Here is a 13,473-nt window from a genome sequence, read left to right on the forward strand (position 1 = left end):
AGTTTTAAGATGTTTTAATGCTAAATGTTTATAATATTGATAATATGGACCATTCAAATTCCAACCAACTGCTGTATGTGCATTGCTGAATTAAATTGCATCCAATAACTGACTGCAGTATATACATTAAAATATATAACACAATATTAAAATATATACATTCTTGAACTGAATTAAATTATTTCCCATGCCTGTGAATATAACATACTATTAAAATATATACATTGTTGAACTGAATTAAATTATTTCCCATGCCTGTCAATATTCAGGGAAGTTGTGTCCAACCACAGACTCCCACTCGACGCCCCGGGCCTGCGGGAGGACGATCGGCCGGTCATCCAGGACGACAGAGAGCTCATTGCGGGCATCGTCCCACTCGGCAACCTTGTTGGCACCCAGGTAAAGCTTGTGGGAATCGAACAGCATACCGACGAACTGCACCCAGGTGAAAGCGCGCTTCAGACCCTCCTTCTTGCTCTTGCCAATGAAATGCCCATTGATATGTAAATTGGTCTCAGAGACAAGGCAGAAATCCCGGTCCTTCTTGCCATGAAAGAACAACATAATGCCGTCCCCGTCAAGGGAGCAGAGCATTTTTCATTGTAAAGGCTCATTGTAGAGGCAGAAAGGGAGGAAATGGTTCGAATGCTTCCAAACAACATCATCTGCAACCTGACTAGCTTCCTCATACATCGCCTCGAATATGACCCTTTCTATTGTATTGACATCCCAAAATGATTAAAGCTATTTAGGAAAGGTAGAATCCTCCTGTAGAATACAGTTGAGAGTCCGATTTGTATTAAACCATGAATCACAATTTAAAAAATTGTCCAATTATACATATTCTAATATGATGTATAAACCGTGTCTAGCAATATGCAGTCTGTACACTTTTCAGAGCCAAGGACATTCCTAACCTTTGCATCAGCGGAAAAACCCTACAGGAACTTCACTGGAACTCAACCTTAAAGACCTGGCAGATGCAGGAGAGCTAATATCAAAAGTGCCAACTTCTACTTTGCTGAAATCTACAACAATACAAGCTGTGATTGTTGAGATATTCTGAACAAGTGACAAACCATCTCCCACTGTACAACGCACTGTCGCGGCATCTGTTGATAATCTTGCACCTATTGCACAAATTTGGAGTTTGGATAATCACCAATATGATATACCTAATGTCTAACCAAGGAGAATACAAAACAATCTTGTTAAATGTCGATGATCGGATAGGTCGCACAAGCCTGTCACCAGCAACAGCAAAACAGTAGATCTGTGTTGGTCCCCTGAGGAGGCATGTTGCTTGCAAAAGTGCCCATAATCTGGCATCTTTTGGAAGCTTATGTGGAAGTTCGTAAAAACTGGCAATAACAATTGGAAACATGAGACTAAAAATAGGAAATGTAACCCCATGAACAACTGCTGCAATGGATCCCAGTATGAACACTAGAGTCTCTGCCTTGTTGAGAGATGCTAGGCGTGAAACAACATTTTTTCCATGTTTTAACTGACCATCCTCAACATCTCCCTGATTTTTGGACGAAAACCAATTCATGAAGCCCTTCTTTGGCTTACTTTTGCCCACTTGAACATTTTCCTGGAGACCAACTCCACCAGGCAACGAAAATGAAAAAGAAACAGAGTTACAACTACCACCAATTCCCAATGATCCACTGCTTATAGATCGTCTAAGAGATGTGTTTCCTGCAAACGTATAAGCTGGGAGAATGGCCCAGATGGGTTCATGATGAGCTGGGAGTGTGAACCTGAAATTAACATTTCTCATATCCATTAATAGCTCTGCATGAGTAATAAGTAACGAAGAAGAGTCACCTCACTAAGCCTGTTGCAAACTATCAAATAATTTTTGTTGTTTGAACAATATTTGTTAATAATGGAATGGAGAAGAATTGTTTTTATAAGCAAGCGGATGTTAGATTGTCGATATCTGTGTTGTTTGTTAATAAAGATTAAAAACTAAAGCATTGCAAAAATTTACCCTTTTCAACAATACAGCCACGCTGGACGACAGCGATCATATCAGCATTTCTGACAGTAGCCAGACGATCTGCAACAATAACTGTTGTTCTATTTATCATAATTCTATCAAGAGCTTCTTGAACCACTCTTTCAGACTCTGCATCCAAGGCACTGGTAGCTTCATCGACGAGGAGAATTCGGGGATCTTTTAAAATAGCCCACGCAATTGCAATCCTTTGCTTTTGAGCTCCAGATAATTGGGTACCATGCTCTCCGAATTGGGTATCAAACCCCTGAAAAGAGCAACCATGACTGTCAGCATACACAAAATGTTGTGCAAAAGAAACACATTTCCACAAGGAGGAACATACCAATCACCAATAATGAAGATCTATTTCTACAAACCTGAGGCATGTTACTAATAAATTTTGCCGCATTAGCAAGCTCTGCAGCAGCCTGTATTTCCTCTGGTGTTGCCCCATCTTTACCATATGCAATATTCTCCTTAATAGTGGTTGCAAAGAGAGCAGGTTCCTGGCTTACAAGTCCAATATTTTGCCTTGTCCATTAAATTGATTGATATTGACACTATCTATAAGCACTTCACCAGCTTCACCAGCTTGTGGATCATAGAATCTATCTATAGGACTTATAATTGTAGACTTCCCACTTCCACTCTCTCCAACTATAGCCGTAGTGATACCTCTATAGCTGCAATGGTACCTCTGGCTATTTCCAGTGAGAACCAGAAAATATGTGAACATCAGGCCGCGCTGGGTAACCCATGTGTACATCTTTAAGCTCAATATCACCCTGAATATCCTCAAGTACCAATCCATTTGTATCATATACATCAATCTCTGGCTTTCTATAAATTGTCTCAAACATTTTGTAAGTTACAGCTTGTCTAGCTCCAAAGGCATTTAACCATCGTGACGCCTCCAGTCAAAACTGCAATGATGACATTAATCACACTCGTGCCAGAATATCCTTCATGAATAATTAACCGTTATCCATATCAAAGAGCCAATGCAAAGGTGGAGAACAAAATAAAATGTAAAGACCCAACGCCCAAACTAGCTGCCAACCATTGATGAGCAGTAGCCTTGTAAGCAATCGTAAGGGACTTTTCATAGTCAGTCACAACATTCTTCTCCCCAGTAAAAGCAGCAACCTGAAATGTAACTAAAATGTGTTATTAATCTGAATAGATTATATACAATAGAACTGGTGCACATATGAAGACACGGTAACCCTCAATTGTCTGCTCCACAACATTGCCCGCTTCTACATATGCTTGCTGGCCTCAGCTTGACATCTTTGATATTATCATAGCCATAGCACTGCCCGCCAGTGCAAGAAGGGGAATCGTACATAGCATTACTAGGGTAAGTTTCCATCCTTTGATGAAGGAGGGAACAAAACCTTGTGGACAACAAAACCTTGTGGACATGAGCTGGATGAATTTCCCAACCTGAACAAACAACGACAAATATAAAAATATGAGAAAGGTTATTATACATTCTTATGAGGAAAATGCAAAATAAAACTATAAACATATGATAAAGGTTATTGTACAATCTTCCATTAGAGTAATATAATTACACTGTTAATTTGCACTTCAATTACAATTTTCACCAGTTACATTGTTAATTTGCACTTCAATTACAATCTTCACCAGCTACATAGTTAATGATCAGCTATACCATTGTGACTTATATCAAGAATATAGAAGACATGTTGATGCTGTGGGAATTTAAGTATCGATTTGCATTTCATTTTGTTATTGGGCATTTACTTGTGGCTGCAGCCATAGTCACTGTTCCGATTAACATATTGATATATTGACATCGGAGCCAGAAAGGACGTGATCTGTATCCATGTGTGTGCAGTATATGAAAGTGCAGCATAGGAGAGTTGTTGTCATAGGTCACCGCTGCTTTATGAGGAATGCCTCCGGAACTTTAAACCTAAGTTCCACTTGAAGGAGGCAAACTAGGTAAGGAAGATGTTGCAGTAAAGATAGGATTCCAATAAGAAAGTTGTAATATTTGCTTGAACTAGAGGCCCAATTCCAATAAAGAAGACCCAACGCGAGGCAAGTTGTAATATTTGAGTGAACAAGAGGATCGACTGTTTGCAACAAAATATTTTATTTTGGACAGAAGCTTAGGAGAACAAAGCCACCATTACAGCCCAGTTATTGCACCACTGAAAATAGAAATTTAAAGTTGGAATGATCACCAATATGATATATCTAATGTAATGTATTCAGAACTATTTGATAATCTTGCACTTATTGCAAGACTGAAAATAGAAATTTGAAGTTAGAATGATCACCAATATGATATATCTAATGTAATGTATACAGAGGAAAATGCAAATTTAGTATTTAATACAAATTTGGTATTTGCCCTTGGAGTGTTTTACTCCTATTACCAAAACAGTAAGAGGTTTGTCCATCCACTGACCTTGAATTTTCACTATTATCAAACCATCCAAATTGGTCCTGCCTCTTGTAACTGCAATTACAAATGTTCTCTGCAAAATTAAAAAAGAAATTACAAGCTTGATAAATATGGACATGGCATGTAATTTGTTAAGGATACCAGAAATTGATAATATGATCATACACACACCAATTTTAATAAGTTGTTGGGGAAATATTTCTTAATCTCCCTCTGATTGTTTTGTTGTCTTTGTGGAGCCTTTTTAATTGCAGACTTTATAATTATATCGTTGTCTTTGTGGAGCCTTTTTAAATGTGAACTTTATATCTCAATAAAGTAATGCACAATCATACTAACACTGCATGCAATTAAGCTAACATCTATAATTCAAATCAATAATACCGTTTATTGGATAACTTCCTAGTACCATTGTTATTGGGTAACTTTCTAGTACCATTGTTAGATGGACTTTTGGATTGAAGAAAAACTGATGAAAACCGCCAAAATGAGCCATAACATCCAAATTTTGACCCTGTAAAGGTTTTAGCTAAAGTTAAAAAATATAAAGAGTGCTTGTTACATTCTTATGCATTCAATAAAAAAGAGGGAAAATATGTTGAGCAAAATGAGCAAATGTTAAAAAGAAAAGTAGGATTAAAAATAAAGGGAATTAGCTAAACTTAAATATTTAAGATGGACTTGTTTTAACTTATTTGGTACCATCTGATTATTTATTCTAACTTCATTATAATTATCAAGTACACAAGTGAATGAGCCATAACATCCAAATTTTGACCTGGTAAGGTTTTAGGTAAAGTCAAAAACACATAAAAAGAGTGCTTGTTACATTGTTATGCATTCAATAAAAGGTAAAAAGTTGTTCAGCAAAAATGAGCAAATCTTAAAAGGAAAGTTGCGTGGATTAAAAATAAACATTTAAGATGGACTTGTCTTAACTTTGTTAGTACCATTTGATTATTGGTTCTAACCTTATTTTAATTATCAAGTACATAAGTGATGGACTTTGTTGGTACCATTTGATTCTTTGTTCTGAATCCATAAAGCTTAGTTACAAGAAAAAAGCAAATTTAAGGACCTATTTGAAATTTGTTGGTGTCATTTGATTATTTGTTTAATTTCATATAATCTAATATGTTAGTGTTGTTGGACACAGATTGTCATTGATGTCAATATGGCAATATTCGAGGAGCACACGGAGCCTAGAGGAGCATAACAGAGGCATGAGGAACAAAGTACAGGAGAAAACAGAGCAAACAGAGGACAGAGACAACCATTGGAGCAACAAAGGAACAAGCAGAGCTATAAGGAAGCATATAGAGCCATTAGAGGAGCAATGGGTGCATTTATATTATCAGGAGCTATCGGGCCACAAAAAGAGGTATATGCATGCAAGCACAGGCGGAGGAGCATATATTATATATATGTGTGCTTTTACACTATCGGGGAGAAAACCATATATATATATATATATATATATATATATATATATATAACGCAAACGGAGACCAAAAACCCATCCATATATATATATATATATATATATATATATATATATATATATATATATATATATATATATGCTCTAACACTATCGGCGGCCAAAACCTATGCATATATGGCATATACACTATCGAAGGCAGAAAGACTGAGTTGTAAGGCAAATACACTATCGGCGCAGAATCCTGGCAAATATATTATCAGAGGAGTAGAGCTATCACATATGCCAAGAGTAAGGTGCATAAGCGAAGCAATATATATATATATATATATATATATATATATATATATATATATATATATATATATATATATATATATATATATATATATATATATATAAACAAAGTGAAAACAATGGAGCAATATATATATCGCAAAGTTCAAAAGGGTTGTCACCCCCGAAACCCTCCGATTGCGATAATATATGCGTGGACCCATGGGACCATTGCAATATGTTGCAATTTAATATCGCGTATGCTACATCAGGATTATGCATCGCAAGTGGTTAAGGCCCTACCACATTAAAACCACCGATTGCAATATACAATTGCAGACCCGATGGTCCTATTATATCACGCCTATTGTAATATCGTGTCTGTCACTATATCGCAAGCCGTAAAGCCTTACCACATGAAAGCACCAATTGTGATAAGGCTGCGGACTCGAAAGGGCATATTAACTATGGTTTAATACCATATCACATCCGGTCCATCAAAGCAGGGAATCGGCCATCGACCATCAGCTATGCAATAGGGCATGACTTATTAAAGACCTTCAGGAATGCACTGATTGCGATTTCACTGTGGATCCGATACAGGAATAGGTGCGGGTGTAATATTTCCTAAAGTCTGCCCTTTAGTCTTTTTGACTGGTTTTCTTCTCATATACTCTATGTAATGAAATATTTGGCTTACGCGGGGTGTTTTAGGCCAAAAGGGTTACGATAGTTGTTACGATGGTTCAGTAGGTTGAACGTCAGTTAAATGGGGTGATTTATGGCGAGTGTGATTGCGATTGGGACACGACATCTCCATTAAACTGAAAAAACCATGTGTATGTCCATAATGATTGAAAAATGAACATTGTTACGGTGTAATGCATTACAATGATTTCTCTAAGTTTTCCTTGGACTTCTCTTATGAAGTTACATGTCCATGGAGTATCAGTGAACTTGAGCAGCTCAAAGGAAGCCACAACCATTGTGGAGGGAATTGAAAGATCAAGTGAGGCAAAGGAATCTACAGTGATGGAGGAGGAAGCGAAAGAGGCAGTGGAAAGTGGAAACGATCAGCCAGAGGTGTATGAAACACATAAAAACAGAAAAACAGGGGGAATTATTGTTGATGAATGCATAATTTGTAAGAGAGGAAGCCGAAGAATAGGCAAGAGGTAGGAGAGACCAAAGAAGCAGGAGAACTGGAGAAAGGCAGAAGCTCAGCAGTGTTGGGTGCAAAAAACTGCAACAAAACAGTTAATACCAGGTTTGGGTTGGAGCCCAAGAGGTTGGAGCCTCTGAACTAAACAGGATTGAAATCCTTGGGAGTTTGCGCTCCTAAGTGCAGAACTATTACAAGATAGAGTTGGTGCTCTAGAGGTTGGAGCCTCACTGAAGTCCAAGTTGGAGCTTGGCAACTAATTGCAACCAGTTATATATATATAGATAGATAGATAAATATTGTATTTATTTCATTGCACTGTTTTTGTGTTAATAAAAACATTAATTCCAACTATCTATTTCTGTGTTTCATATATATATATATATGTGTGTGTGTGTGTGTGTGTGTGTGTGTGTGTGTGTGTGTCTGTGTGTCTGTGTGCTTTTGGTAACAACAAGAACAAAAAAAAAAAAAAAACTGATTCACCCCCCCCCCCCCCCCTCAGTATTTCCAACAATTGGTATCAAAGCAGGCTTCTTCATACTAGCCTAATAGCTTGAAGAAGGATCTGCAACCATGATGAGAAATCACGAAGAATCAGGAAGACCTCCTCTATTCGATGGCACTATCTTTGGTTTCTGGAAAAAAAAGAATGACTACTAATTAATGTCCCTTGGACCTGAAGTCTGGCATTTTTTCAAAATGAATACCAAATGACTACCACTCTTCCAACAGATCAAGGCAAGAGGAAAGCCTACATCGCAAATGCAAAGGCCTTGAACTCCATCACTAGTGGAATCATTGATTCCGAGTTTACGAAAGTCATGCACTGTACCTCTGCCAAAGAAATGTGGGAGAAGCTAGTTGGCTTATACGATGGAGACTGAAAAGTCAAGAAGGCAAAGATTCAAACTCACAGAAGACAATTTGAAAGTCTAAGGATGGAAGATGAAGAAGATATTGAAGCATACCTCCTCCGAGTAGCTGAAATGGTTAACTCCCCTAAAGGATTAGATGAAAAAATTGAAGAAAGTACCATTGTTCAAAAGGTATTAAGATCTCTTCCAGACAGATTTGACTCCAAAATAAGTGCCATAGAAGAAGCAAAGGATCTAGATACCCTCAAGATGGATGAACTCCATGGAATCCTCACTGCCTATGAGATGAGGAAAGGTGGCCCAAGCTCCAAAGATTCAGCATTCAAGGATTCAAAGTCAAAGAAGGGGAAAAAATGGAATAACTGTAGCAATGAGTCTGATGTGGAATCCAAATTGGCTCAATTTGTATGAAAGCTAAAGAAAGGATCTAAGCTTAAAGGAAAGTACCCTCTTATCTATTTTAAGTGTGGAAAAATAGGTCATTATGCAGCAAAATGCCCTCATAAACATGATAGTGATGATGAAGGAAATTCTAAAAGAATGGCACACAAAAGGGAAGGGTTCAATAAGAAGAAATTCCTCTCTAAGCAAGATGAGTCTGATGAGGATGAGTTTATGGTCATCAAAAAGAAATCAGATGAGGAAAGTGACCATGATGAAAGCCAAGAAACATTATTCATGGCATTCACAAATGATGATGACTCGGGGCTGCAAGGAAATGTAGATGAACTATTAATAAGTGCCATTGAAGAAAACGAGAAACTACGAAATAAAATCATTTCTCTCAAAGTGGAAAACGAGGAAACAAGGAGAGAATATCTCTTGGAAGCAAAGCTAAAAGAAAAAGAAGAGACTTGCGAAGAATGTGAGACTGAAATAGTGTCTCTGAGAAAGGAGTTGGAGCAAATTAAAAAGGGCTGTAAAAGCTTTCAAATACTTGAGACTATTCTAAAAAATCAAAAACGTCAACATGACAAGTCTAGAATAGGTTTCAAAGGAGAATCCTCAAGCACTAAGAATAGTGCGAAAAGCTATGCCGATGAACTTTCCTGCAATCCAAAAGAGGAAAAGGTATGTTATCAAAAGTGCATCCCAGATCCAAAGAATGAAGAGAGAATTACTCCAAAGAAGAATGTGGAGTCGAATCATGGATACTGCAACAAATACAAACCTGTACTCAACCAAGGGCCCATCTCAAATCCAAATAATGGTGCACGAGTAATTCCTAGGAAGGAAATCGACTGAAACCGTGGCTGCTTCAACAAGTACAAAACCATCTTTCTTGGACACTGTTTTCATTGTAAAAACTTCGGTCATCAAGCCAAACATTGCATGGCTCGCAGAAGTGAAACACCAAAGCTAAGGACCAAATAATCAATTCATATCCCCCCAAAAGAAAGGGACAAATCAAAACCTTCAATTCATTTGCCCCCTTGACCAAATTTGATATGATTTTCTCATTCTGCTACAATAATGGACACTATGAACAAAATTGCCCACTCAAAGGAAGAAAGACGAGTAGTAAGAATTCCAACATGGATAAATGTGGCCTGGCTCTATATGCTCAAAATAATGGAAATCATTGGTTTGTGGATAGTGGGTGCTCCAGACACATGACAGGAGACAAAAGGAAGTTTGTCTCATTGAGCAAAAAGGAAGGGAATGTGTCCTTTGGAAGTGGATCTGGCAGAATTGTGGGAAAAGGAACTGTTACTCTGATCAATGGAAAAGGAAAAGCTCAAGATGCTCTGCTAGTAGACAGGCTCAAACACAATCTCCTGAGTGTCAGCCAAATCTGTGATCAAGGACATAAGGTTGTCTTCAACACCAAAGACTGTGAAATAAGGAACTCTTCCTCAGGGGAACTTGTGGCGAAAGGGGTTAGAACACCAGAAAAAATTTACATTCTGAACAAGATTCAAGAGAATAAATGCTACCTGAGTTAGATAGATGAAAGTTGGCTGTGGCATAAGCGACTTGGACATACAAGCTTCGAAAATCTGATCAATATCAACAATATTAGAGTTGTACGAGACATCCCAAGACTGTTCAAACCAAATCAAGGAGTATGTGGTCCATGTCAACATGGAAAGAAAACCAAAACCAGCCAAAAGACAAAGGATCTCTCTACATCAAGGCCCTTGGAGATCATCCATGCTGATTTGTGTGGACCAACTAGAAATCAGGCACTCCAAGGAGAAAGGTGCTTTGTGTTATTTGTTGATGACTATACTAGAATGATGTGGATTTATTTTATAAAGTATAAATCTAAAACTTTTGGGTGTTTTAAGAATCTAAAAGCCCGTGTAGAAAATGAAAAATATTCAAAAATCAAGTGCCTTAGAACAGACAGAGGGGGAGAATTCACATCGAACGAGTTTAGTGAGTTATGTAATATTCATGGAATTAAAAGGGAATTCTCTGCTACTAGAACACCTCAGCAAAATGGGGTGGTTAAAAGAAGAAATCGAAGATTCCAAGAAATGGCAAGAACAATGTTATTAGTAGCAGACTCACAACCAAAATTTTGGAGAGAAGCAGTAGGGACAGTGGTCTATACATTGAATCGAACTCAATTAAGACCAAACTATGAAAAAACTCCTTATGAGTTATGGAAAGGAAAACCTGCTTCAGTGAAGTACTTCAAGATCTTTGGAAGCAAGTGCTTCATAAAAATCAAGGATGGCTCACCAAGAAAGTTTGATTCTCGGGTTGATGAAGGGATATTTCTTAGATACTCTACACGGAGTAAGGCTTACAAGTGCTACAATTTTCGACTAAAGAAAATAGTGGAAAGAATTGATGTAAAGGTTGATGAAGACCTTCCAGAAAAAGAAATTGAAAAACATGAAGATGATCTTCTCATTGAAGAAGAACCTAAAGAAGAAGAACCTGAAGAAGAAGAAATAGATGAGGAAGAAGAAGAAGAGGAGAAAGAACCACCTCATACCCCTTCAAAGATGAAGTTTATCCAGAAATATCATCCAGAAGAGCAAATTATTGGCAACAGAGATGAAGGGATGCAAACCCAAAGAAGGGTGACCATTACACCAAAGAGAAACATTATTGCTCTGCTATCTATGATAGAACTAGAAACATTTGTAGAAGCAAGTAAGGATCCTCATTGGGTAAAAGCCATGGAAGAAGAAATGTCCCAAATTGAGAAGAACAAGACATGGGAGCTGGTACCTCATCCAAAGGACAAAAACATAATAGGAACCAAATGGGTGTTCAAAAATAAAATGAATGAGGAAGGACAGGTTATCAGAAACAAGGCAAGGCTTGTCTGCAAAGGCTATTCACAAATTGAAGGAATTGACTTTGAAGAGACATTTGCACTAGTAGCTCGTATGGAAGCTATCAGGATGTTCTTGGCATTTGCTTGCTCAAAATGATTCAAAATCTATCAAATGGATGTGAAATCAGCATTTCTAAATGGGGAACTCAAGGAAGAAGTCCACATGGAGAAACCAGAAGGGTTTGATCTAACAGAAGGAACGAACTTAGTCTTTAAGTTGAAAAAGGCTTTATATGGGTTGAAACAAGATCCTGGAGCTTGGTATGCAAGATTGGATCACTATCTACAACAACAAGGCTTCAAAAAGGGAGTGGCTGGAAGTAATCTATACATAAAGACAAATGAAGGTAAGTTACTAGTTAGTCCTGTTTATGTCGATGATATGATTTTTTCCAGCAATAATGATGAAATGAGCCATGAATTTTCTCAAAACATCTCAAAAGAGTTTGAGATGTCAATGATAGGAGAGCTGTCTCACTTCCTTGGACTTCAAGTATCTTAAACCAAAGCAGGATTGTGTATATCTCAAACCAAATATCTAAAAGGCATGCTCAAAAGATATGGAATGGAGGACTGTCCACCCATGAGCACACCTATGACCACAAACTGCAAATTGAGCAAAGATGATGACTCCCCTCCAGTACATGCAACTCATTACAGGTCAATAATTGGAGCCCTTCTATACTTAACAGCTACAAGACCAAACATAATGCAGGGAGTAGGAATGGTGGGAAGATTTCAATTGGCTCCCAAACAATCCCATTTATTAGTTGTAAAAGGAATTCTCAGATATCTAAAAGGAACTCCTGATTTCGGTCTTTAGTCCCCAAGGAGCTCAACACTAACTGTAACTGCATACACTGATGTTGATTGGGCTGGAAGTATAGATGATCGGAAAAGTACTAGTGGAAATGTGTTCTTCCTAGGAGACTATTTAGTATCTTGGCTCAACAAAAAATAGTCATCCATATCATTATCCACAGCCGAAGATGAGTATATTGTTGCAGCAGACTATTGTACTCAGGTACTATGGATGAAGGAAGCTCTAAAAGATGTCAACATATGTATAGATCAACCGATTACCATCTATTGTGACAACACAAGTGCTATCAGTCTCAGTAAAAATCTAGTGATGAACTCAAGGACCAAAGACATACTAATCAAGTATCATTTCCTCCATGAGCAAGTAGCTAAACAAAACATCATCCTGGAATATATCAGTACTAAGGAGCAGATAGCTGATATTTTCACAAAACCTCTTCTTCGAGAAGCATTCGAACATCTGCGTCAAAATATGGGGGTTATCTCTTTATCATCACTCAAGTTCAGTCATCAAGATGCAGCAGGACAGGGGGAGTAGTTTGACAGGGGAAGTCCGTATGCATTCCTTTGCCATTGATGACAAAGGGAGAGAGCAGAAGAATATTGCCATCAATAACAAAGGGGGAGATTATTGGACACAGATTTTCATTGATGTCAATATGGCAATATTTGAGGAGCAGACAAATCCAAGAGGAGCAAAACAGAGGCATGAGGAACAAAGTACAGGAGCAAATAGAGCAAACAGAGGACGCCGAAAGCCATCGGAGCAACAGAGGAACAAGCAGAGTTATAAGGAAGCAGATAGAGACATTAGAGGAGCAATGGGTGCATTTATATTATCAGGAGCTATCGGGCCACAAAAAGCGGTATATGCGTGCAAACACAGGCAGAGGAGCATATATTATATATATGTGTGCTTTTACACTATTGGAGGAGAAAACCATATATATATGCATTTAACGCAAATGGAGGCCAAAAACCCATATATATATGCTCTAACACTATCGACGGCCAAAAACTATGCATATATGGCATATACACTATCGGAGGAAGGAAGACTTAGGTATATGGCGTTTACACTATCGGAGGCAGAAAGACTGAGTTATAAGGAAAATACACTATCGGTGTGGAATCCCAGCAAATATATT

General features: G+C 37.8%; 1 pseudogene; it reads right to left on the minus strand.

The window, feature by feature from the left end:
• Positions 1-1,677: 1,677 nt before the first annotated feature.
• Positions 1,678-13,473, minus strand: part of LOC149170745 (ABC transporter B family member 11-like) — an 87,457-nt pseudogene continuing 75,661 nt past the window's right edge.

This window comes from Pinus tabuliformis, chromosome 4_2, assembly GCF_031772625.1.
Source record: "Pinus tabuliformis cultivar Carrire ecotype Pingquan chromosome 4_2, CPIR1, whole genome shotgun sequence".
Classification (NCBI taxonomy): domain Eukaryota; kingdom Viridiplantae; phylum Streptophyta; class Pinopsida; order Pinales; family Pinaceae; genus Pinus; species Pinus tabuliformis.